Source organism: Malurus melanocephalus, unplaced genomic scaffold (assembly GCF_030028575.1).
Source record: "Malurus melanocephalus ecotype Western Australia unplaced genomic scaffold, MMel_1.1 scaffold_51, whole genome shotgun sequence".
Lineage (NCBI taxonomy): Eukaryota > Metazoa > Chordata > Aves > Passeriformes > Maluridae > Malurus > Malurus melanocephalus.
In genome coordinates this window covers 2,046,558-2,067,973 of record NW_026623283.1, presented here as the reverse complement: position 1 = coordinate 2,067,973, position 21,416 = coordinate 2,046,558, and the positions used below count along the sequence as shown (strand labels likewise).

General features: G+C 43.9%; 1 long non-coding RNA gene across 3 annotated transcripts in view; it reads right to left on the bottom strand.

Moving 5' to 3' along the window:
* The window catches only part of LOC130573123 (uncharacterized), a 60,129-nt gene that overhangs the window by 18,787 nt on the left and 19,926 nt on the right, over positions 1-21,416 (bottom strand). The window contains exons 1-4 of one of the 3 annotated variants that reach the window (XR_008965297.1): positions 16,207-16,267; positions 12,928-13,006; positions 6,898-6,962; positions 4,029-5,984 (exon numbers count right to left, since the gene is read on the bottom strand). This is a non-coding gene — a long non-coding RNA (uncharacterized LOC130573123). Of the gene's footprint in view, positions 1-2,609; positions 5,985-6,897; positions 6,963-12,927; positions 13,007-16,206; positions 16,268-21,416 lie in introns of those variants that run through there. The other 2 variants (XR_008965296.1, XR_008965298.1) reach the window with 2 other exon arrangements.

The following is a 21,416-nucleotide window of genomic DNA, read 5'->3' as shown; positions in this document are numbered from 1 at the left end:
TGGCTGATAAATTATACATGAAGGACAGGGCATGGTGAGTAAGACTGAACCAGTAACATCAGTTTGTGTCTGGGAATAAGCACGGGTATTCAGATACCCTAATGCCCAACACACTTGGAAAAAGGCAAATTAGATTAGATGAAGAGGCTCCACTGGAGTTAGTYCATGTTTAYTCAGGTGTAARTGAGATCAGAATTGGCTTTCATTCTGTGGGAAAATATTACCTGTTTATGAAAGGAAATTTCATGCACWCTGAAAAGACCCTATCCTTAATTAATCACATGGAAAAATACTAAAAATATGGACTAACCAGCAACAATGGCAGCTTCTCTACACTAGTATCATCTTTGATGTATACACCTGCTTGGCAGCTACTGGTGTTCCTTAATCACCTTTCAATCTAGGGAAAACGAGTCAACTTCATTTGTTTTGCTTTTTCCCATTAACTGCATAAATGAAAAAAACATGTGAAAGAACAGCTTGAGCTGACCTGCAGGCTGAGTGAAGGCAACTGCTAACAAGAAGCTCTGAAGACAGGCCCCTTGCACAGCAGTGATGAATGCCACACCTTCTCAGTTCTCTGCAGAGGGAGCTGAATGGATCTGTGGGCAACAGATGCTGTCTGGAGGTAAGTGCCCGCAGCACAGACCCCATGGGTATTGTGGGCTTTCCTCTGCAAGGCAAAGGTGCTCACAGAAAATATTGTCCTGACAATTTATCTGCCTGCCATCACCCAAATGCGCTGGTAGAGGATGGAGCTGGAGAAAACAAGGCGTTCTTCCATTGGAAGGGGAATAAGAAGCAGGGACTGAACAAGATTGTTACCATTTCTAATTCCTCTGGTTCTGCACAAAGTCACTTGACAAAGCCTCCAAAGATATTTRTCTCCTTGCTTTGTGTGCTCTCCACATTTCAAAGTTAACCTTGCTCTTGTTTTAAATACTTTCCAACATTTTTCTTCTCCTTCAGAAATAATGTACAAGGTGTAAAATTAATCTCAGAGGCTGAAAATGAACATTATAATAACATCCCCCAGAGTTGTGAAGCAAAGCATGCAGCCCACTGTCACCACTTGCAGCTCACCCTGGGGTGGCTAGAAGCACCCATGAAGGGCAGACTTCCCATTACACACTGTAGAGAACAGCAACTGCATTTCTGCCAACAGCAAACTTCCATCCTGCTGGGGGCAGGTGTCTGGGTTGGTTGCTCCACCACCATGGCTGGCTGAGCCAGTTGGTAATTCAGGTGGTTTTCAGAGTCTGTGGTGACTCCAGTAGAGCGAATAGCACACCTTTTCTGCCTAACCCGCAAACACGCTCATCAAGGACCTCCTGACCCACCAGAAACCACATTTTGTGCACCATGTTATGGCCCATTTTCGTGACGATGTTGGCTAGGGCAGTGACCAAACYTGCCGGCTGGTCTGGTAAAGTCGTGCACCATAAAATTTCTAATCAAATCTGTCATCCCTTTGAGGGCACTGTCCCAGTGTGAGAGTGTGACTTGCCTGGAGTAGATGCAGGGAACTGACTGCACCTCTGCATGTTGCCCTGCCTWCCTTCTGGGGGAGGCTGCAGACTGTTCTGGCAACAAACCTTTAGAAGAGGCCATCTAACACCGGGGAATAAACTTCAGCAGGGACTAAGGACCAGCATTACACTTACTCCTTTGCCTTCTCAAAAGTGACTCATTACAAATTAGTATTAACTCAAGAAAACAAGAGACACAGAGATAAAACTTTCCTCATCCCTCCTCCTTTCCTCTCTAACCCAAGAACAAAGCCCACCACCATSCATTCAGGTCGCTCACTGGGCAAAGGATGAAAGGAAGAGCACTTTGTGGCTGTGGCCACAATATTTAATGRTTAGTGGAGAAAGTTTAGATGAACCATAGCTCTGAGAAATACCCAGAAATTCATTCTGGAAGAGGGCAATATTCACACCATCTCTGTGCTAAGTACAAGCCACTTTTGTGCRGGAGTGGTGGGAAAGGAAGCTTGAAATTAAGCAAATTATTCAAAATACTATATCCTTCAGAACTCCAGGGAGATACAGAACGAGGGGAAGAAAGACCCACTGGGGCAATAGGGCTTATTTCTACTTCTCCTGAAAACAAAGAAACATCCCTGGATGCCTGCACTCTGGCTTTACACTTCCCTGAGAAGGAAAAGTGTGATTTGAGATGCTCTGACAACAGTGGGAGTCCATTTTACACTACTCTGAGAGAACAAGGGAGGCTTTCTATGTCTAATCACATGGGAGGGATCTGTTCCTACATCCTGAAATGCTTCAAATAGTAGTTGTTTCTAATGGTACATACACTGGGTACAATTAAGTTTCTTACTGAAACACTTCGGTGAATCCCACCTCAAARCTTGACTTGTGACATTTACAAGAGAATTGTGAATAAGAAACAAAAACAAGTAGATGTTTTCTTCCAATTCTCTTATCCTGCCCTCAGTAAAATGGTGAAACTAAAAATATGTGAAAAATATTGCTATCTGAACATCAGGCTCAAATTTTCTTTAATAATTGAAACCAGCATATCTGAAAATATTCAAAGTGAGTGAAATACATTTCAAATTTTGCAGTAGATTAAATTCTCAATCTATTTTTGTATTAAATATCATTCAGATGGTTTTATTTTTCCTACTGAAGAAAAAAATACGGACTTCATTATTTAAGTTTCTGGTATCCAACACTACCATAAAGAGTCATCTGCTTAGGACTTGCATTGCCAGTGGTTTGGGACCTTAGCCAAAATCACAGATTACCAAAACGAATCTAGCCATGCATGGGACAGAATGRAATGGTTCACTTTCAGAAAACATGTTGTCTCTCATTGCACTAAATGTTTWAAAAAAAATCCCTGAATCGCAAACACTCCACATTTACAGAGTGCCCCAAATAGACCGTTGGTTTGGTTTCAGAAACTTCAAGGCAGAATGTGGCTGGAACATTCTGTTTGGAKGCAGGGGGTGTTAGCAGTTTTTGTCACATCAAATATTTGCATCAGACATGGATTGCTACCCCCATTAGYTTCAGCATTCTTTCCTCTACTTGTTTGTAGCTATGCTCAGCGTAGAGTTTCTCAAAGCCCACGGTTTAATAGGAAAAAGGCCCGTATCATATCAAGTTATGGGGCCACCAGAAAGAGAGAACAGCTATGGGATTTTCCAGCTTGCTCTTATTTGCTGAGAATAACCCACGGCATCCTAGTTTCTTCTTCAAGAAATGAATGTAAAGACATCCATCTTTTTCCAGCCCTCTGGGAAGGACAAAGCTTGCCTGTGGGACACTATCCTTTTTGAGAATGGTGCTGCTGTTAGGGCAACTGCTGAAGGAGAGAGCTGGAAATCTGTTTTACATTAAGYACTTGATCTGGCATGAGTAGAGATCGTTTCTTTTTGCCTGACTTTGCATCCTGTGACCACAGCCTGGCTCGTGTAGATGCTGGTCTTCTCCTCCTTTCTGACAGCTTTATTGTTCCAGCAAAGTGAAGCTGTCACAGGAGGCCATCGCTAGGGAAGGAGCAGGAACCCTCRGGTGGCTGGGATCAGGCAGAACAAGACAGACAAGTGCTCTCTGCTTCCCCCTCACATGGGAGCCTGTCTCAGGAGTACCAGGCACTGAATTAGCAGAGACCTCATCTTTCAGTTCATGTTGTCTAATGCAAGACCAGTGGGGCATAAAGTTTCTATTATCTGTGTTTTAATAATGGATGAACCTCCCCTCCTCCTGCTCCAGAAAGCCCCACATATAACCCCGCGCCGGGCAGACGACGCAGCTGGTCCTTTGTCTGCTTGGCTCCTTCCAGAGGGGCATCCAGTGCCACCTGAGATGGGTGGGCTCGGGGCACATTTTGTTACTTGCATTTGATTTCAGACACTGGAGGCTYCCAATTCTGAGCTCAGCTCTATTTAAGGGTGTTCATTTTGTGTTTGTGTTAGCCCTGAGGATAACCAGGGGATTAAAAGCATGCTACAGGAGCTCTGCATTTTCAACTTCACTACCTAAAATATCGTTTACCTGTTGAACAGCTGTCAGGGACGCCAAGGAGTATTATTATTCTCACATGGACAAAAGTCCATTCAGACAATGGGTCCTCAGGTCTGGACTTCCAAATATGGCCTCATTTCAAATGATTTCCAGGTTGCAGAAGGGTGGACATTGATGCTGCTATTTTAAGGGGCTTGTCACTTTCTGGGCTTTCTGACTGCTTTTATCAGGACCAGGATATCTCTCCAATGATACAGTTAATTTGGAGGTCCATATTATTAGAATAGTGTTAAGAAAATTATAGAAATAAGTGAGCAATTCATCATTACTTCATAAAAATATTACAGTACTACAGAAAGTTATGTGCAAATTTTTAACTGAACAAAATCAAAACARGCACAGAAAGCATAGAAAGCTGGAATAGAAGGGTTAAAGTTGGCCTGTGGAGAAAGAGTGGGAATGGTGAGGTGGGAAAACACCAGAAGGAGCAACAGAAGGTTTTGCTGGTACCCAGCTCTGCAGGTCGTCAAAATCACAGCGCAGCCATGTGCAGCTTCTGAAGAGACCCAGGTAGGAAAAACAATGGACTGCCAAAAAAGAGGGATGGCAGTTAAGAGATTGTGATGAAGAAGATGAAGAACAAGGTTGGAGCTTTAAGCACCCAGACAGAGAGATGAAAAATTATAAGAAAACCATAGGATTTCCCAGAGATAGGAAAGGATACAGAGATGAAAAATCCTATTCACTGTAAGCTCCTGAAGAGTTCAAAAAGCTTGCAATTATGCAAGTAGGGGAGTGAGAGCAAGTAAAATCTGCTTGTTTTATAATAAAGTCACCTTTCTCCTTTGTAAAATCTAATTTTGATCTTTGCTACAATTGCAACACTGCTTGCACTACAGAAAAACAGCTGATACAATTGCTGCTAAGGCAAAGCTCAAGATAATGTGGTTCATWGGGTACACGTATAAAACTATTTCTGAATGTTTGGGGATTGTTCAAGTATCTGTGCAATAAAACTCCAACCTCCATCACCTAAAATGTCTAGGAAAAATATCCCACCATATATGAATACAGCAGTTCTCAAATGACAAAGAAACCCAACAGAACTTCATTTGTTCTTGATTATATTTGATGGGACCAAGCCATAWACTTCATTTCGAGGCTCCAAATTCACTTCCTTATCTTGGGCCATACATTACTTAAATAAAAACACTTTCATTGATGCCCCAAGAGTCGTGGATTTCTAGTTCTGGGGAAAACATCAGAACATTTTCTACTTAATAGTTCACCCAAAAAACACAAATAAAACTATTCTATTTGGTTCAGAAAGGTCACTCAAGGAAAGAATTATAGACCTGTCTTGTTTTCAAATACAATCTGCATGACAGAGGATTAATCAATAGCCTACCATTCCCAAAGCTCATTGCTGAAATCATGTCCAATTTTCTGACTCTCRGAGAAAAAACCATACACAGTCAATTTTAATAGTGAAATGACTATACTTATCTCTTCCAAACAAGATTATATTATCAGAGGAATATAGAGAAGACAGAAATTGAATTCCTCTCAAGAAAGGCAGGACAGAAGGGAAATGGCACATGGCCACCAGATAATACAACCTTAGTCCATCTGCACTCAAGAAAGTGACCTCCTTCCCTAGGATGTTGGATGTGTTCCACAGAGACTGTTAACAATAAGGTCTAGACAGAAATCCTCCTTTTTTAATTCCCAAGAGCTTCAATTTGCAAGGAAGAAAATGTGACAACTATTGGATAAATGGTAAGACATCTCCAGTAAAAAGTGCAAGCTCAGGTTTTTCACCTGCCTTCTGCTGGAAAACCCCACACTTCTGTTCAGAGGGAATTGAAAATTTCAGCTGCTTGTTACAGATGAAGGCACAGCACCCTCTGTTCCTGGCATAGGCTGATACCTACAATCCATCATGTGGGAAGAAGTCAGACACAGTTTTCATCTCCAGCAGCAGCGCTACAACAAAAAAAAGTGGAAGTAAGGACATTTTTTTAATGGAACATAAGAGCCAGAAACAYGCAAAGAGCATTGCATTTCACTCAAAGAAAACCAGTGATGCATAGGTAAAGAAATTACYATGCTGGTTCTCAAGGCAAGTCAACAGCAAGTACATTTAGAAAAAGTAAGGACATTAAACACATTGTATTCTCTCATTTAGTAGTGCAATTTACAGGGAATTGTACACACATTTTGACTGGTTTTCATTTTTGTGTTTTCACAAGATGGGCCTGTGCTCTGCAGCTGGATATCAGTGGCTGAACAAACTCTTCACCCATTTCTTCAGCCACCCACACTGAACATATGAACATGTTCAGAKTTCACTTCAACCAGTGAAAAACTGTCAAAGTTAAAAACTGGTTAAATAAGGATAGACAAAAAATGTAACAGTGACAAATCAGAGCAGGGTCCCTTCTTGGTTCCATTAATTATTTTTCTTTCAGTAGAAAATTACAGGCTTATCTTGTATTTTGTTAGTCTTATGTAAGTTCAAGGGAAAGATGTGGTTATTATTTAAGAGGTTTATGAGGAAAACACTTATGGTTGTCTCCCTGTGAAGAGGTGCCATATTAGAAATTTAATGGAAACAGTCTCCCAAGCGAGATAAAAGTTAGTGGTAGAGTCAATCATAAATTCAAATTTACCTATTATTCTCTAAGTGAATGAACAGGTATGTTTGACCATCTTTTTGTTTACTGTGATGTGATCAAATTGGTTGAATTTGTCTSTGTCCCACAGTAGAAACATCTTGCTCTAATGTTGCAGAACAAAGTACTTACAAACACAACTTAGAAAAATCATATGCTTGGAATATATAAATTCTGAGCATTTATATGAGTCAGTAAGTGCCAAAGCCAAATAACTGTCTTACATCTGCTGTAGGSTTGTCCTTGTTACTCCAGATGTCCTTCCATCACAAAGCTGTAGGACAAYTACCTAGAATTTTAAAAGATTTTTAAGTTAATGGAAATGTTGTTAAACAGGAAATGTAGTCAGTTCTTTCTTTCCTTAGCAATCCAGGAAACCAGAGACTACTTCTTGATGTTCACAGCCTCACTCGGTACTGTACAACTCTCTAGAAAGTCTGTAGGAGTTATGACTGTACAATAATTACATGGCTGGGGCTTTACGAAGAGAGCAGTAACATTAGTAAAACAGCAAGGCTAATTTGCTATTGAGGGAATTTTTCCCTAAGTCATATTTAATTACTATCCTTGTTTCCTTGCCCACCACTCTYTCCCCTCTCCCTTCCTCTCTGAAGAGCTGTGGAATTTGAGCGCTGAAGGAGAAGCTGATTATGCTGCACACTGGCACTGAGCTGTCCAGGCTACACACAAAAGATCATGAATAGGCAGGCATGTACTTGCTCTAAATATAGTTCAGACGCTACTCAGGCATTTAGAATCAAAGATCTGCTACTAGCAACAAGTCCTCCAGAAGCGTGCGATTTGGCATGCCTGGAGCTGTTAAGTGGATGCGGGCAAAAAACTGCTGAAGTTATGGGGAAAGAATATGAAGGGTGCTAATTGCCATCTGCCAATGCCTCAGAAAAAAAAGTCTTTGCGATAGACTTTCAGCATGGGAAAATGTAATAGCAGCAACAAAGTGTTTACAGGAGAATACATCTAACAAAGCAAGAAGCACTCAGACTTAAGAGACACCTGGCAGCAGAGGAAAATGCTTCTGCGCTATAAATCAAACATTAATGTTCTACTCCAGCATGCATCTGTTACTTTTGATTCTTGAGGCCCCGCAGTTATATGGTCCCTTCTCTGAAACAGTAATTGCTGAAATAACAACAAGAGGGTTGTTTCCTACATCTTTGTGCCAGCATTTCTTCTGGCAGTTGCATTTTTAGTGGATGGTTGGATCTGAATAGGGACAAACATCAGGATCCTCTGTGCCCATCCTAGACCTCAGCTCTGACAGCCTTGCCACAAACTGGATAGCCTGTACACCAATCACTGCTTTTGTTCAGTGAAATATGAATGTTTTAAGTTATCTGAAGTATATTCCTGATAGTGGTGACTGGCCTTTAAAATGACTGTTAGGGATATTACCCTTTCCATGCAGGAATTGCTGGGTGCCTCAATTTCCCAATCACATATGCATGCTGCAGGGTGTAAGAAAGGGAAGAGGAGATCAGCTGGGGAAGTTTGCCAGACCTTCTCCTTAAAAGATTAAAGAGTGTCTTGGTTTATTACATGACAAAATTACCTCAGAAAAACAAGATTGTAATTTCAACTTTTGCCCTCGACTCACAGAAATGTTTGGGAGGCTTTTAATTTTTTCACAAATAATATGGACCTTCAGCCTCAAAAGTACAACGTTTTTCCTAGGTGGAAACATGCTCAATCTCTGAGTAGCACACTCACAATGATTCACACCATTTTTAGACTGTCAGATTGATGTATTTCTTGAGTGTGCTCCTTTTTTGACTGACATACTCAGTAGGTGTTTGTCAGAACAGCCACGTGACAGGTGGGCCACTTCTACCCAGGTGCCACTCCCACCCAGGCAGAAATTCAGAGAACACTTCATATTTCTGGGGCTTGTCACTTGAGAAATCATATCCTTGCTGCATTAAAGCATTGCAYGGTCATGGCTACATGCACTCCAGCACCTGAATCCTCAGGAACTCCAGTGCCATCCACCAAGAAAGGCAGCAACTTCTTGCCCTTTTCATAGGCCATCCCAGATCCAACTGAAGCCTTGGAGCAGCTGGCACAGCCCTCACCCCTGGCACAAGTGAAAATACCCAGACTAAGCCAGGAGCTGGCACACCACGAGAGGGAAACAAGAACACATGTTTGGCCAACGCTAGCCAGGAGGGAAATTTCAGGAGGTCCAGCTATGAGCTTAGCCAACGACAAATTTGGGACAAGGTGCAGGAGAGAGTTCCATGGCAGCAGTTCTCACAGCCTGCTTGCTGCCTCACTGTCCAGGGGTAGCCAAGAACTTGCTCAAAGGAGATGAAGGACACAAAGACCTGTCCTTTTGTCCTGGACAGARCTTGGAAGGCTTTTTTCTACACCAAACTGAAGGATGGGCTTGGACATTATCATGGAGATTACATGGAGATTATCAGACAAGACCAAATTGGTTTTATCTGATAGCTGTCCCAGGTTTTTCTTGACTTGAAGGAATGAGACTCATGGGGCCAAAAAGGCAACAAAGGCAGGCTCTTGGGACATTCAAGAACCATGGGATGAGTGCAGCATAGAGGCCAAGATGGAACAGATTAGATAAAACAGGCTGGATCACCGACTACTGGAGAAAAGAGAGGATCTGAGGCAAGTCTGGGAAAACAGCCTAGGAAAAAAMCAAGTTCTAGTACAGCTATGCTCTATCTGCGTAGAAAGCTATTTCACAGAAGAGGAAATTGCCTTGCAATTGTCTTAAATGCATAAAGAATGGGCAGATCGCAGCTGAGCCTTTGGAAAATGTTTTAGACATTTTTGTGAGCTGAAGACAGACAAATGTAGACAAACCTCAAGTCTGACACCCAAATACTTCTCTCTTTCTCATCACCAAGCTTTTAATGAAGCAAATTGAATGGATGCAGATACTGTCACWACTACATGAAACTCATATTTAAAATACCCTTAACTCCAGTTTCCCTAGGAGGATTTAAAGAACTCCCACTATTAATCTCCTGGATCTTGAATTTGGGAAATATTTCAGACAGGTTCAAACTTTGTGATTTTAATCCGTGTCTTGCTATAAGGAAAATTCTCTGTTTTCAAATGCTTTCACCACYGGAAGATGGAAAGGTCCAACAATTGAATCATCATGAAAAATACTATTTTCCTCCATAACAGCATAAGCCAATTGAATCAACCATTCTACTTTTGATATTAAGTTAAGAAAATTAGGTTTATTTTAGATCAAGAGGAAAGCAAAGACGTTAATATTTCAGTGAGGTATAGCTGGCATTTTATTTGACTTTAGTTGCTTTTCTCCTGTCTTTTTGAGTAACATAGGAGTTTTAGGGATGCAGAAAATCAAGCCTCACTTCCTGTAACAGAAGTGCCATAGAGTACTACCCAGTATCTTCTTAAGGAGCAAACTAACCTAGTTAGTTAATCTGGCTACAGYGTATCTCCCATGCAGATATACAGATCTGAAGATGAGCATAAAGRGGGTGCAAAGCAACTCCTGCCTCCTCCATCATTTGAGCAACTCGTGGTCTTGACATCCCTCCAGCTCAGCAAGGCTGGGAGAAAAGACTGGTGGGAGGGCAGGAACAGCTGCATCTTTCATATGAAAATAGGGCTTGTAGCTGGAGAAAGGAGCTTCTAGGAGCTGCTGCAGCAGTCCTCTGTATTTCCTGTGAAGATCTTGCTTTTTGAGATTCTGACACTGGGATTTTCCGAAAGTGGATTCAAACATTGACGCCTCAGCTCTGGATATGGTTGCATTTTTACACCTGGCTTCATAAACAGGTGTGGTTTTTTTTTTTTTATAGGTCTTAGGGCACTTCATCAATGCTTTTGTCACCTACAGATTAAGTTAATGCAATGCACCATAAAAGGCTGTTAAATTCAGTCACCCTTCAGAAACTTGTCTTAGCACCTGATAGTGACATCAGGCCTTATTTCACACAGAGTGTATTATACAGTCATGATCTACAGCCAGGTTTCTGATGGCTCCTTGGGTAAAATAGTATCCAGTACATCGGCATATAAACTCCTAAATAACTTGGGACATGGCTGGCAAAGAACTCGCCTTCTTTAAATTTCATTTGCTGCTATAGCAGCTGTCACCTCTGCTGGCACATATAAAAAAGGCCAGTGACCTGTGTGACATGAAGTGGCCCTATGGGGCTTCTACACACCTCTTGGAGGCCCTCCACACTTACTTCAGAAATGTTGGTGGTGCTGGGAGTGTTAGTGCCTCCCAKAGCAGTATTTTCACAGCATGGGTGTGTGCTGCACACACAGCAATGCGGCATCAAATCTTGTCAGAACAAAGTTTAAAGATGCAAGGCTCCCCAGGACAGCACTGAAGATACATGGAACAGGGGGAGCCAACCCTGCACTGCCTGACCCATACAGCCTCTACAGATATTGGGAATAGTCCCAGAGCCCTGAACTGCATCTGGGCAGTGTCTTGTATGTGCTTACACCACATGAGCTTGCTCACAGGTTGTTTTAGCAATGCAGGTTCTGGGGATGTTTACACTCACAGACCTCTTTGTTCAAAGTGCCTTAATCTCATCACTTTTTAAATGATGCTGGAAATCCTAGAGTGGAGCCCTTGATCCATCACAGAATGTTCACTTTTACAGGTGACCAGAACTGAACACAGGATTTGGGACCTACCAGTGCTGAGTACAGGGGGACAATCCCTGCTCTGGTCCTGCTGACACAGGCCAGGATGCCACTGGCYTTCCTGGYCACCTGGGAACTGCTGGATCCTGTTCAGCTGCTGACAACCAGCATCCCCACGTCCTTTTCCTCYGGGAAAACAAGGGTTTGCTTCCACTGAGATTCCCATCCTTCTATYTGGCTCTGCCAGACAGGCAAGACAGCAAAAGATGACAACAAACCTTACGTGAAAAGCTTGCAGATAAGAGAAAGATTTAGGGAAAGTGATGCACGAAGGAAGATGACGAGTCGCTCACACAGTAACCCCTGCTAAACAGCATTTAAATATGATTAAAAATGCAGTCACATGTATTCTCTAGGCATAGAAAATAAGGGCCATGTCCCATTTGAATGCTCATATGTGGGTAACTTTGCTGGTAAATTGAGATGGGTTCAGAGAAAAGCATTAGAAAATAAATCTCGTTAAAAGATACACATGCCTTCATCAATTTAGCTTAAAGTAGGTGGAGGGGGCAGGAACAGATAGCTAAAGAGAAATTCAGCAAGAGAGCCCACAGGCCAGAACAAAGTCTCAATGGCAAGGCTAGACACAGTAGCACTCAAACTAAAATCCAAGCTTCAGAGAAACATTTTTGTACTCCTGTAGAAGTATAATATCTTACAAGGTGGACTATTCTCCAAGTTAAACAAATTAATCAAGGCAAAGCTTATGGTTATCTTAAATTATCATACAAACCCCATCTGGCTTTATAACTCAGGGATGGCAGCAGTGGGCAATTGTTGAAGAGCTAATCAGCTGTGTCTGGTGATGTTATTTTACTGCAGGCATTCTGARTCACACTTCTGACCATATCCATGCCCAGGGTGTCAGCTACTGCTTTGAAGAGATGCAAAGGAGTATTGATACACACTGGGAAGCTGTTGGGGGCAAAATGGCATTTTCTSTTGCTGTGGTGTGACAAAGTGTCACACAAGACACTGACCCTAAAGCTGAACTTAGCTTAAGGGTTAAAAAAGACAGGTGGGTCAGGAACAGGAGGACAGTTGGACATCCTCTCAATGCAGATGGAAAAAYGATCTGCAGGGCAAGGCCAAAGTCAAAGTGTGTGGTGGATGGAGGAAACCAGCATAGATTTCTCTCCCATCCCAGCCTCATGCTTACACCCATCACCTAATGCAGGCTGATGGACAGCCTGCTCTCATGCCAAGCAAGGAAGGGGCTCCCACRTGCTGAGGTTTGTTCTCTCTCCCCTCTCTAATGCTAACCCTTCCTTGCAGCATCTCTGGGACAAAAATCCTGCCCTCACACAGGCGACTGCAAACACAGATGGGCACTGCTCCACCAYGTCACCTCAGTGCTCTAACAGCACTTTCCACTGTGCTCTGAAGGCTGATCTTATTTATTCTGCCTTACTTTGATTCACACAAACACACTTGATCTCCTCCCTCCCACAGTGGGGCTTCATTCAAACTCCTTAAAGACATTTGTTAACGCAAGTGGCATTTTTAGAACTGCACTGTATGGGTGGTGTGTTCTCCTCCAGCACATGAGCTGCTTATCAATTACTTACTTGGGATGTCTTGGTCTTCACCCAGATGGTCCCTTTCAGCGGATAGCATTGTGTTTTAAAACTTTGGATAATTATAGCCCTGTAAATGGAGAGTGCAAGATTTGTTGGCTGCAGCCAGCTCATCTTTCTTCTGTAACAGCCTCATTGTCTAGTCGTTGTCATATTCACAATGGGATGAGATCCTCGCAAATGGAGACACCCATTTAAAGACTCCTCAGCTGGGTAAACAGTAGCAGGAGCCTAGCTGATAGTAACTCCAGGAAGGATTAAAATCCATTAGTTAGTTTGGCTCTGCTGTTTTTCTTTCCCTGCTTCCCTGGGCACACAAAGTGGAAGAGAATGAATCTAGCGCCTATGTCACTCTGTTAGCTGATTTAAAACATATTTAAAACCTGATTACGCCAGCCAACAATACCCTGTCAGCACTTTGCTTTTTATTCTTTTTAAACAAAACCAATTAACGAAGGTCCTGAGGGAAACGGGCCCATCATTTCTGTGTGATGAAAAGGCAGCTTCAAGCAAGACTCAGGCATTTTTGCCAGTGCATTGCCTCCTCCTCTCCGATCAGCTGGCAGCTCAGATCCACTCAGGCCCTTCTGGCTGGCTCCCTCCAGTCTTCCCTCATCCAGGGGGACTGCAGCAGCTTTGCTGTGCCTGAGCAATGCCATTTTCCTCCCCTGTCCCCTGGGCACCAGCAGGGGGTGACTCCTTGGAGCCACCGCTGCTCAGTGTCAGCTCACATCCTCTGCATTGCATCACAGCACAGAGGGGCTCCCTGGCTCTGAAGTTTAAAAATTACTGTTGTCAAAAGTGAAGATTAATCTCTAAACAAATGGAAGGAAAGCAATAGGAGAGTGCTGACATGGCGTATGYCTTTCAAAGGCAGAGTTAATGCACACCAGAAAAAACAACTGCTATTCGGATTGTGCGGAGCCCTCCAGCCAGGGAGGTCCAGCACCCTGGGCTACCCTGGACACAGGGGGCCTTTGCTTAAGGACACCTCAGTTAAACAAAAAACTTCAACTCAAATAAAACACAACAATCTGAAAATAAAACATTTTGCTTGTTTCATAACAAAAAAAAAAAAAAATCTGAATTTTTACTTCTTACAGAGGTTTGACAGGCCAGAAAAAAAAATGGATGTGCTGCTTTTTTATTGCTTTGCAAGCCAGATTTTCTGATTTCCCATAAGACTCCATGGATGGCTGGAGAACAGGCTGTACCATGGGAATCAGAGGGAAAGTAATTTTTCATCAGCCTCCATCTTTGTTTACAATTTAATTTGTTTAGGAAAACACCTATCCATAAAAACATAGACATAACAGAATTAGCACTTCATTTGTTTATGCGACAAGAAACCTCAAAGCTCACTTCTGAAACCTTAATGCAAAACCACAGAATATCAGAATCAACGCAGATATTTTTAAAGTTTAAATAAAATGTTTGTTTTGTTTTGGAACATGTGCAAAATTAGAGGCCCTGCTTGCCATTTGCACAGAAGGTTTAAAAAGCAAGGTTTTTCCCACCCATTCAAGACACTGAAAGAAAAGGTTACTTAATTTAGGCATTGACTTTTTCAAGAACTTGCAGACAAAGCTATGAGTTAACCACMGTGTCTAAGTGCCAATGAAGTATACTCAGAAATGATGCATTAGGGCTGGGTATGAGTATGTTAACAGTGCTTTCCATTCAAATTTCTTTCAGCAAAACCTTCCCCAAAATGCTGCATGCACAAATTAACAATAGGTGGCTTTTAAGGCAACAGATTGGAAAGTCACCAGAAAGGTACCGACTTCACAAAGACTCAAGTATATGAGTAACTACTCTGAGTCAGTGTCTTGTCACACAATGCACCGTGCTAAATTTAGRCAGGAACTGGGTTACAGGCTTCAGATTTTTAAAGAGTTTCAACATTATCCATCTCTGCTCCCACTGCAACAAGTGACCACACTGACTGTGCCTTCTTGGCAGGTTCATGTGAAATGCTGAAAGCAAAACTTGAGGGATTGCTCAGATCCATGGGCTGCTGCATGGCATTTATCTAAGGAGCATCTTGATRCCTCCCACCCGTGTATTGAGCAACATGACTAACATCAGTCACATATCTACTCCCRTCATCTTCTCCCTGAGGTACACGTGCTCACAGGAGACTATTTCATTTTGGACTACGTGTGCATGTCCACGCACTTGTACTCATGCCTGGATATGGCTAACCAATGCTGTGTGTGTGAAATCCAAAAAGTGGGGAGCAGACTGCAACATCAGTTGTGATTTCTCAATGTGTCAAGGATGTAGCTGGAGTTTTTGCATGGAGAAAGCCCGCAGGCCTGTTTATTACTGTTCTGACTTGCRTGGGGCCAGTTATGACATTTCAGTCTTTGTGAAATCGCAACCCTGCTTCTGAACTTTGTGGCTCATGCCACATTTCTGAAACTGAAAATAATCACTGTGTTATCTTTTGCATAGTATTGTTTCATAATTACAGTATCTTTATTACATATGTTATTTATTTCCACCGGTAGAGGAAAAAGGAAAGTTAAGTTTTCCCCCCACTATTGTTCCTGATTAAGCTATTTGTTTACATAACATTGGAAAACTGTAACAAAATCAGCTAGGAAAAACAAGCTGCTCCAAATGAAAATACAGCTTTTTCCTTAATTTTAGGATTAAATTTAATTTACTTGATTTAAACAGACACGCTTTACTAGAAGCAACTAGGAGCAACACAGTGAAATTTGTTCATGCTAAACAAAACGAGCTCCCTGTAGGATAAAGAAAAAATGTTTATCTAAAAACAAAGGGTTTTTTATTGTTGCTCAGTCAGTTCAAACAGCAATAAGTTTAAACAAACATAGCACTGACATCACTGGCTACTCATAAAATGTTGACATTTGCCCCGATAGCCAATTAATAGAATAAAATCCCTGTGTTTGCTTGATCACTTAGTGCATTATCAAACATTTTTTTTTTCTCAGTGATGAGGTTGCTCCCAAACTAATGGAGATATTTTATTACATTTTGAATGCAATAACGTTAGACTAATAATGTCAGTAATTGAGAGTGGCAACTGAGGATATTGGATAGTTTCATGCAATTAAATAACTTTTTAATATATCAGAATTTTATCAACAGTAGCATATATTTGATTGAATCCTGTCTTGGTTGGTTTGTAAGTCGCCTTAAGTGTGCAAAACAAGCTTTTGGTTACTATTGTTTTAAAATACTTCTGCAGACTGCAAATTCATGACCATTCACTAAAACCTGCAGCCCATTTCTCACCTGTAATTTGGCTTGGATTTTACTCCTTCTAAACTGATACAGCTCTCACACACTGTATCTGTAAGCAAACAGAAAAATCTCAATATACCATCACACGAAACAACTTGGAATAAAAAGAAAATCACGAGAATTTAGCAAACCCCTGCTATTCTCCAGCACTAATGAGGCAGAATSTCCTCCAAATTAATAAGTAAGAGTTGACTATCTGTAAAAGAAGAGGGAAGAGGAAGGTGGGGGCAGTGGCTGCTTTCCTTAAACAGGCTGAGCTGAGGCCAAGCACTGTTTTGTAGAAGTGTGACAGAACTGACAGCTTTCACCTTGACATCTTTGCATTTGCAGGAGAGTGCTGCTCTGAAACTTCAGCTCTGATCACCCCTGCTCATTCATCCAGGCACATATGCCCCCGCCACCCCATCATTTTGCCTTTCAGTTCCATAAATTAAAAATGCTTGAGGGACCTAAGGGCTTTTTAAGACCTTTGGCAGAGATGAGATCTGCTAGATGGAGTCAGGCTGACCATTGACTTGGGCAGATCAGAGCTGGGCATTCAGACGGCACGAGGGTGCTGCTCTCACATGGAGAACATGCAAAGCTCACCAGAGCTTCCCTGCTCGCTCCCTCCTCACACYCCTGACCTCGGCTGCCCTTCCCTGACTCACCCTCGCAGGAGACCCTTGTAAACAGAGATAAGCAAACTTCAAAAAGTCCAGATTCTGTTTGGGTAAGTGCCCGAAAGTTCAGAAACTGGCTTGGAAACACAGTGAGAATTGGCTGTCTTGGGAGGCAGCCAAACATTCTCCAGTGAGGCTGGGCTATAAACACTTCAAGAATAGCCTCTCTCATCGTATTTTGGTGGTATTTGTTTCTCATCCTGTCTGGCTGGGAAAGTAAAGTATCACAAAAATAAAAGGGCTCGGGAATAAATCTGCAGGCCTGCTTCTCTCTGGTCTTGWGCCCGAGCCCTGGGCAATGCAGGAGMAGCGCTTTCTGYCAGCTTTGCCCACGCTGTGCACACYGTGCAAGGGGAGGTGGCAGGGACATGGTGCAGGCTCCTGTTTAGGGTCAGTGATTAAATGTTATGGCTAAGCTGACCAAAGGCTGTCTGCCACACAGGACAGGCCTTGCATCCTTTTACCTCACTCCTGATACCGGAGCTAAACCTACAGAAGACTGTGGATAATAAAGAGGAAGGGGACAATTCCTGCTGGGTCAAATTCCCTATCACAGCTCACTGTGGTAGTCAGACATGCATTGGGGCAGGACACAGTAAGGYTGGGGACAGGAGAGGGATGGGGACCTATGCTGCTCAGCAGCAGCCAGCTATGTATGTGAAACTGCAGCCAGAGACCTTGAACATTAAGTTAAAGAAGTATCTTCGCACTGTATGGAAACAAACACCTCTCTGCTTTGAGGAACTCAGATGAGTCACGATATTCATTCAGCCCACAGTCAAAACGAGTTCTCCTACCTGCAGTACACTCCCCACTCCATCTAGGGCATCATCAGCTCAGAGCACTTATTCTGGCGTGGGCAATGATCCGCAGAGCATAACCACATCACTCYGCCTTGGGGCCAGTCCCACCACGTCCCCCGCCCACGGCGCACATTTGCCATGAGTGGTGGCACACCAGGGAGGATGCAGCTGTCACCACAGAGGAGGCCAAGGCAGGACTGCAGAGCGAACAGAGCAGAGAAACAGCAGCCCTGGACAAGAAAGCAAGCACTCAACAGGAAGAGGGGAGCATATGAAGCCTGCCTGGTGCATCTCACACTTGGCTGGCACCAGGGGTTGAGCACATGCCTGCGATCACTGCGTGGCTTCTCAGCAGTCTGGGGGCTCCGCAACCACCTAGAGAGGTGGGGAGGATGTCACTCTTGCACTGTGTCCCCCAAAATGGGGCCTGCCCCCCCCTTCTCTCCTTGCTCCAGACTTAAGGCTCATTCGATCTTCTCATCTGAGCCAGTCTGACTGGGAAACCTGGTAGAAAACCAAGTCAAAAAMAGCCACAGAAATGAGCAGTTTTCTGACAGCTTAAAACCTTCGGTTCTCACACTGCAGTCAGGGTATGCCTGTGTGCTCTGGCATCCCCTCTGGAGAGTCATCTGCCCCATCTGGGGCTGGAGGGGGCCAAATCACCCACTCCAGGGCAGCCAGATCCCAGAGACAGTGGGACTGTGGCCTTCCTGAGATGTTTTCAGCAAGATACTGACAGGAACATGAGGGCCATGCGCTGCAGAGTGTCCCTGCTTCCATCAGTGGGACACGGAAGCGAGGTATTGCTGTTGGCAGTTCTCATCCTCCACTCGACATGAGCWTCACCTCCCGGGTGACAAGCAAGGYGGTTTGGGGCTTCTGGACCCTGCACTCTCTGCCAGGAAGCCRATGGGAGGCTCAAGCACCCCAGGAATGGTATCCACTCATCGCCTCTGCCGGGRCACTCAGCCCTTCAAAACAAGATCCTAATCTTGCCTGTCTCTTCTGAAGTGAGTGCTCAAGCTCTCAGATGAGAGGAGCTTGTGGTGAGGTTATTTATAGCTGCAGCAGCTTCCGCAATAGCAAATAGTAGCAGCGCAACTCAATGAAAACCGAGCCAAGCAAAAGTMTTTTTCATTGAAAAATAGATGACAGCTTGTTTATGCTATCATAGGGGAAAGGACTATGGGAACAAGTGGCAGTGACAGCAGGTTTCCAAAGGGCAATGTCTTGACTTGGGTTGCCATCCCTCATTTGRGGCACCTGCTGGTGCTCCACGGCAGCAGAGCCCGAACTCCGGTCAGCTCTGAGCAGTGACCCCCTGGCTTGTGTGGTGTGAAGAGTTGGGCCCCTCTGTGTGGCCGTGCCACCCCAAAGGGCACTGTCAGGAGGCTGCCATGCACACAGAGGGTCTCAGCCCCATTTCTCACCCACCTCGGCCCTKTCATGCAGCCCACAAGGCTATCTGCACAAGGGAACATCCCTTGATCTTGGCCAGCACCTCTGCTGTCTCCAGGTAATGTCTACAGTGATGGCAGAAGCAGCTGTGCCCTCCAGACTTTATCAACTCCTCTCTTAAACAAGGCTATTTGCTCTCACCAGCTTCTGCAGCACTGGGATGCTTCAGGATCTGTGGTTACCAACACTACACAGGGAAGCAGCAAAGGTTGTTCATTAGTTTTGCATTCCTTGATTTAGCAACCTTCTCTCAGTTTGAATTCACAGTCCTGGAGGAGGCTTACCAGGCCATCTGATGAGGAATACAACAGTGAGATATCGCCACCCCGGCATTACTCTCCCTTCCCTCCCTCAGGCACACGAGGCCATGTGAGAGGAAGTGGGGTTTCTCACACTCCTTCAGATGAGTCAGGCATGGACTGCCCCCACACCTGCACTCACCCAGCATCACTCGCCCACCTGGCACCACCCCACGGAGGTGAGAGGCTTCTGCAYCTACAGAAAGGAGCGAGGCTGAGCACTTCTCCATAAGAGGAAAAACCATGCACAGATTTAACAAACTGATGTCAAGGGAGGGATCTATTTTCTGTTACCTCATAGGCTTCTGTGCTCAGTACACTGCTGTTAGAGTCCACCCCAAACAGCAGAGTGACTTAGCCAGCTTTATGCAATGTGGGAGGAACCAGAGGTCAGCTAAGAGATTGCTTATTTAACCCATGCCCCCACCCAAAGGAATGTAGAGCTAGGGCTGACCCCGTCCCAAACCTTGAGTCACTGCTGGCCCCAGGGAGATGCAAGGCTGGGGTCAGGGTCAGGGCTCAGGCTGCAGAGGGGAAATACACCTGAATCCCTAGAAAGGAGGGGTTCCTCTTCCTCTTATTTGGTAGCCTGTGTGTGAAGTGGTGGCACTTTTCCAGTAGCAATTAAGGGAGTTTACAGAAAGGAGATACAAACTGATGAGGAAGCCCTTTTTTTATTCTCACTGAGGCAGTCATCCTTGTTCCATCAGACACCTTTGAAAATATATTTAGTGTCATGCTGCTCTATAAAGTGAGAAARCATTTATTATCCTCATATCCTCACTTAGCAGTCAGGAGCTAGAGGAAGCAAAAGATCAGTTGTCCTTATTTTATTTTATTTTTTAAATGACTGTATATTTTGGACATCTCCACTTATGAGGGCCTGACTTCAGCCAGCTGTCCTATTACGATTCAGGGAAAGGGAAAGGGAAAGGGAAAGGGAAAGGGAAAGGGAAAGGGAAAGGGAAAGGGAAAGGGAAAGGGAAAGGGAAAGGGAAAGGGAAAGGGAAAGGGAAAGGGAAAGGGAAAGGGAAAGGGAAAGGGAAAGGGAAAGGATCATACCTGAGGCAGACAGGAGCATTGACACATCTACCTGTGCTCCTTCATGGCCACTTGCTGTCTGGTCTTCACAATGGTATTGGACGTAGCTAAAAACACTCCATCATCCCCTGGCCCTTTGGAGCTCTTATGAGGCTGAGATGTGTGTAAGGATTCATCCAGGATGATTTTTTTTCAGCGGGTGTAAGGTAAGGTCATCACAGCTGTGGATCTTGCCAGGCACCACAGCAAATGCTGGGGTCAGTGGGGGAGATACGACACAATCTGTTGGATGCTGTAGGACAAGTATTCCCAAACTGCATCTTACATCCTGACAGAGGTCTCATTCAGGGACCCTGCTGGACACTACAGAGGGCCTGAAGGATTGCACAAGTGAGGATGTCCCCTCTTGCTCCCRCAACCAAATTCTCATGAGAGTGGCTGGGAACACTGTTCTCAAAATCCCTACTTGTGTTCTCACAGCAAGTGAAAGTCAGAGGGGAGCTGTGTGTTAAAGATTAAGGGTTCTCCTAAACCAGTGAGCCTCTCAGACCAGCAGGATTTATGGTATGCTCAGCCCACATCCCTGTCAGGCCTTTTGACTCCTGGTTCAAATAACCAGACCCCTACAAACCACCAGATCATCACTAGATTTTCATCTGRAATCCAAGGTAAGACTTGAACCTCCAGATTAGACCCTCTGGGTCTTACTTTGAATGCTCTGCCACTGCATTTCATTTATGAAAGAGGTTGCAAAGTGATGCATGCTCCCTGGAACAAAAAGGGTAAAGGATTATGAGTCATTCAGCACACACTGTAAAAGAAGTTTGAAAACCTTCTGACCCCCAGCATTTATTACCCATTAGAGTTTCTCATTCATTCCCACTGGGAAAAGCTCCTCTGACATAAAACACTCCTGTATTTTGAGTAGACACAAATAA